Raw genomic sequence first — 5,908 nt, forward strand, 5'->3', positions numbered from 1 at the left:
TCCGGGGTGTCAGCCACCCCTCCCAGTTTGGTATCATCAGCAAACTTGCTGAGGATACACTCTGTCCCCTCGTCCAGGTCACTGATGAATATATTAAACAGCACGGGTCCAAGTATTGACCCCTGGGGGACTCCACTGGTTACAGGCTTCCAGCTTGAACCAGTTCCATTAATCATTACCCTTTGGGTCCTGTCGCACAGCCAGTTCTCAGTCCACCTCACTGTCCCCTCTTCCAGCCCACACTTCCTCAGTTTCCCAATGAGGATGTTATGGGAGACAGTGTCAAAAGCCTTGCTGAAGTCAAGGTAGATGACATCTGCTGCCCTCCCCTCATCCAACCAACCAGTTATAACGTCATAGAAGGCTATCAGATTGGTCATACATGATTTACCCTCGGTAAACCCATGCTGCCCACTTCCAATCACTTGTTTGGAGATGACATCTAGAATGAGTCTCTCCATTACCTTCCCAGGGACAGAGGTGAGACTAACTAGTCTGTAGTTCCCAGGGTCCTCCTTCTTGCCCTTTCTGAAGACTGGAGTGATGTTGGCCTTCCTCCAGTCCTCAGGCACCTCTCCTGTTCTCCACGACTTCTCAAAGATGATAGAGAGTGGCCCAGCAATAACGTCTGCCAGCTCCCATCCCATATTTCATTTCATATATGTTAAATGAAGAAAAGAAAAATTAATCTAACATTAGTTAAGGATGGACAATGTTAGGAAACTCTATTAGCCAGACTCCCAAGATTCCAGTTACTGCTTCAGGATGAAGGAACAGAACGAACAGAATTTAGTACTATGCAAATTGTCGATTTGCAAAGAAAAGAAAGTATCTGTTAAACATTTTGCAAAGGTATTTCTATGGTGTTCATGTATTAGAGTTACTAAAATTTTGGTAAATCTCATTGATACTCTTGAAGATGATGACATGCAATAGTGGTATTGTGGATATCTGAATTAATTCACTTGTACTGCAAGTGACTGATAGGTCTAAGAACATGAAAATTTAAAATAGGTTAAAAAATCTGCCATGTCTATGGAGACTTAAACATGCACATATAAATGCTCTCATTCTGGAGATCATCTACTTCTGTTGTGCCAGGAGAAGCATGAATATTTCTCCTTGAGTATCCACAATTCATTATATGAAATAAGCTGTAAATATATTCAATGATAAACAGCCATTGTAGCTTGTGATCAAATTAATAGACAGCCTGCATTATCTGTGGCTTAGACACAGAGCTTCGGAGCCCCCAGGAGCCCCTTCCAGAGCCCTACAGATGCCCCCGCACCCCTTCAGAGCCCTCAGGAGCCCCTTCCAGAGCCCTACAGATGCCCCTGCACCCTTTCAGAGCCCCCAGGAACCTTCAGGGCTCAGTTTTGGGGCCAGTCTTGTTCAATATCTTTACTAATGATCTGGATAAGGGGATTGAGCGCACCCTCAGTAAGTTTGCAGATGACACCAAACTAGGTGGGAGTGTTGATCTGCTTGAGGGTCGGAAGGCTCTACAGAGGGATCTGGACAGGATGGATCAATGGGCCAAGGCCAGTGGGATGAGGTTCAATAAGGCCAAGTGCCAGGTCCTGCATTTTGGTCACAACAACCCCGGGCAACGCTACAGGCTTGGGGAAGAGTGGTTGGAGCTGCCCAGCAGAAAAGGACCTGGGGGTGTTGGTGGACAGCCAGCTGAACATGAGCCAGCAGCGTGCCCAGGTGGCCACCAGCATCCTGGCCTGGATCAGGAACAGCGTGGCCAGCAGGAGTAGGGAAGTCATTGTGCCTCTGTATTCAGCACTAATGAGGCCTCACCTCGAGGGCTGTGTTCATTTCTGGGCCCCTCACTACAGGAAGGACATTGAGGCGCTGGAGCGTGTCCAGAGGAGAGCCACCAAGCTGGGGAGGGGTCTGGAGAACAGGTCCTATGAGGAGAGGCTGAGGGAACTGGGCATGTTTAGTTTGGAGAAGAGGAGGCTGAGGGGGGACCTCATTGCCCTCTACAACTACCTGAAAGGAGGTTGTAGAGAGGTGGGGGTTGGCCTCTTCTCCCAAGGGAATAATGCCAGGAGCAGAGGAAATGGCCTGAAGTTGGGGCAGGGGAGGTTTAGATTAGATCTCAGGAAGAATGACTTTGCTGAGAGGGTGGTCAGGCACTGGAACAGCCTGCCCAGGGAGGTGGTGGAGTCACCATCCCTGGAGGGATTTAAGAAACGTGTAGACGTGGCACTTCAGGGCACGCTCTAGGGGCTGAGATTGTTGGGTTGTGGTGGGGTGTTGTATGTGGTGCTGTTGGTATGGGGCTTGGTAGGTAGGTGTTGTGTGGTGTGATGTTTGTTGTGGGTGTGGTGGTTTGGTTGGTTGGTTTTTTGGTTTTTTTTTTTTGTTTTGTTTTTTTTTTGTTGTTGTTTTGGGTTTTTTTTTACTGTGTGGTTGGACTCAATGATCTCAGAGGTCCTTTCCAACCGCCGAGATTCTGTGAAATCAGAATTTTTAAAGTCTGCATCTGAAGACACTTAAATAATACTAATTAAGTCTTATTATTGAAAAAGGAGCTAAAGAGCATTTTTAATAAGATCTACGCACCTGGAGGGAAAAGCAGGCAAAAAAGATGTCTTCACTATATTGGTATTTACAAATAATAATTTCTAAGCTGCCAGAGAACAGGAGGTCTCCAAGTACAGAAACCAAGTCAGCAGGAAAAAACAAAACCAGATGCACCCAAGCACTAAATAAATGCGTGAAGTCCTGCCAATACCCTACTGTAACACCTAATTTTAAATTATTTTTTCAAAAGTAACTCTCAGCTCTGCACGCTTCATGCCTAGAACCCTCACAAATGAGATCCTCATGATTTCCTGAGAAAGAAAGGATGTGATTTTCACATTGCAATGAAGGCTGAGATCTGGGATCACTTGTCCTCCACCGGCAGTTTTCTGCGGGTTTGGTAATAGCCAGGCTGAGACAGAGTTAAACCAGAGAGCTCTGCACCCGGAGGATTGCTGTTCCCCTCTGTTCCTCTTCTCAGAACCACGAGATTTACCCACCAACACGTGTTTCCCAAGCCAGCCCTAGCGTAGGAAGGTGGTCATCTGTGGGCTACCCATCCAGGCTGTGAGGTTGCCAGCAAAAGACTGAGGGGTAAGAGGGGTGGGACCTCAAGAGATGGGATGGGCCAGCAATTAAAGTCGTTTGCTCAGCTAAGGGAGCAGAGAGGGGCTGCCAGGGCAGCAGATACAGGCTGAAAGCACCAGGGCTTTCTTACAGTCATACCTCATAGATCATAGAATCATTGAGGTTGGAAGAGACCCTTGGGATCATTGAGTCCAACCATCTCCCCTACTCTACAAAGTCCTCCCCTACACCATGTCCCTCAGCACTGCATCTAAACGGCCCTTAAACACAGCCAGGGATGGGGACTCCACCCCCTCCCTGGGCAGCCTGTTCCAATGCCCGACCACTCTTTCGGTGAAAAATTCCTTCCTAATGTTCAATCTAAACCTCCCCTGTTGGAGCTTGAAGCCGTTCCCTCTCGTTCTGTCACTAATTACCTGTGAGAAGAGACCAGCACCAACCTCTCTACAGTGTCCTTTCAAGTAGTTGTAGAGAGTGATGAGGTCTCCCCTCAGCCTCCTCTTCCTCACACTAAACAGCCCCAGCTCCTTCAGCCGCTCTTCATATGATTTGTTTTCCAGCCCCCTCACTAGTTTCGTTGCCTCCTCTGCACCCGCTCCAGCACCTCCAGATCTCTCTTGGATTGAGGTGCCCAAAACTGGACACAACACTCGAGGTGTGGCCTCCCCAGTGCTGAGTACAGGGGCACAGTCACCTCCCTACTTCTGCTGGTCACACTATTTTTGATACAAGCCAGGATGCCATTGGCTTTCTTGCCCCCCTGGGCACACGGCCGGCTCATGTTCAGCCGTTTGTCAATTAGAACCCCCAGGTCTCTTTCCTCCAGGCAGCTCCAGCCACACTTCCCCCAGCCTGTAACGCTGAACCTCCTACAGCTTCACCTTTCCTGTGGGAATCAAGAAGAGAGTCCACCTATACGGAGGTATCAGTGCAAGAGATATAATTGGCTGGGCAAGTATTTTACACTCATTATACTTTCCATCTTCAGCTGCCCGGATGCGATACACATCTCCGCTCCTGTTTCTTTTTCCAGTGCAGCTGAGGTTTCTTGAGGCTGCTCTCCCTCTGCTGCCTTCTCCTGTTTCTTCCCTCACTTCCTTTCGTTTCCACATCGTGCACCCAGGGAATATGCAAGTTTTCCCACAATTGTGTCCTTGCCGTGATTTTTCAGAGGAAAACGCCTGTAAAGAATGGCTTTCTCTTCAAAACAAGAACTACTACTGTTATTAAGGAATTGTAGAGTTTAGAAAAGAGGGGGCAAACCAGCTGCTAGTTTTGCTGCTGTAGGAACAGCAGGAAAGCACTGTAACACCTAGCTAGAATGTGTAAAAATAATAAATTGTTACAGAAGAACTTATCTTCCTCCTACACCAGTTTAATGCTGATGAGATTCTGCCAAATTTAGCAGCGTTTTTATGCATATCCTGCATCCCAGCAAACTCAAGGCCGTTAAGTTGTGGAGTAAATTCTTAATTTATCACAGAGAACTGTCAGCATTGAGCCTAAACTTGTTATTTTATTTTTTGGTAACTCTGCATCCAGACAGAATCTGGCACATTTGAGAATCTTGCTGTCACTTTTACTTACCTGAGACTGCAACTTCCAAATATCTGGAGGAAGATAAGGCTGAGAAGAGGCTACGATTGCAAAGGAAGAGGCTACGATTGCAGATGTGGAAAGTCCACTCCCTGGTAAGGAAACTGATAGCGGGACTGAAGGGTTAACGTGCTTCTGGCACTCTGCAAATGGGAGTTAATAAAGAAATAATTAAAAAAAAAAAAAAAAAAAGGAAAACAATAGTCCCAGAACAGTGCAGAATAAGCATCAGAGAGCAGAGATCGTTCTTGAGCTGTCCCACAGCGAAGAAAGCTGCCAGACAACAGATAAATAGGAAGACATTGCAGGTATGTCCTGGTTTGAGGTAAAACAGAACTAATTCTCTGTTCAGTAATTTTACTTTGTTAGTTGGGTCTCTTCTAACGAACTAAACTCTGAAATGAACAGCATATTGTTCAGAAACTGTTCACTCTCACAGAGATAAGACCTGATGATACCAAGGGATGGGGAGCAGAGAGGCCCCTGCTTATGCTTATTGCTGTAACAACCAAGGGCAGGGAAATTTGTTATTTGTCCCATTGGAGAGTCAGAAGTGGTAAAATGTAGAGGGGTCCCACCTGTGGGGAGGAGGGGACAGGAGAGGTGACCCCAAACCGACCAACAGGGTGTTCCATCCCATCCACATCACGCTCAGTATAAAAGCTGAGGGATCAAAGGGTCAACTCTCTTCCTCCAATGGCTGACGTCCGAGGAGGACCCTGTCTGTTCGTCTGCCTTTGATCCCCATCCAAGCATTCCTGACTCCAGATCCAAAATCCAGCTCCTGTCCATCACTGAGTCCAGCCTGGGACTTCCCCAGTGCCTGCTGGTGACCTGATCACCATCCTGGGAGCTTGATATGGTTTTGTATATACTGTATACATTTCCCCCATTTCCCCCCCCCCTTTTTTTTTTTCTTATTATTTATATTTTCATTAAAGGAGTTTAGTTTTTTCTGAACTCATAAATCTCTTTTTTATCTCTTCCTCTCCTCTTTTTTTCCCTCAGGGGAGGGGAGGGAGGGTGATCATCTGTCATTCTGGTTGGTCAATCTGGTCAAAACCACAAGAAGACACTAATGCCATTGGTGAGATGGCAGCCAACTTCACCAAGGAGGAGTTCTGGACAAAAGAGTGTCTCTAAACTCTAAACTCCAACACAACACCCGTCTTCTCCAGGGCAA

Source organism: Calidris pugnax, unplaced genomic scaffold, assembly GCF_001431845.1.
Source record: "Calidris pugnax isolate Ruff unplaced genomic scaffold, ASM143184v1 scaffold47, whole genome shotgun sequence".
Lineage (NCBI taxonomy): Eukaryota > Metazoa > Chordata > Aves > Charadriiformes > Scolopacidae > Calidris > Calidris pugnax.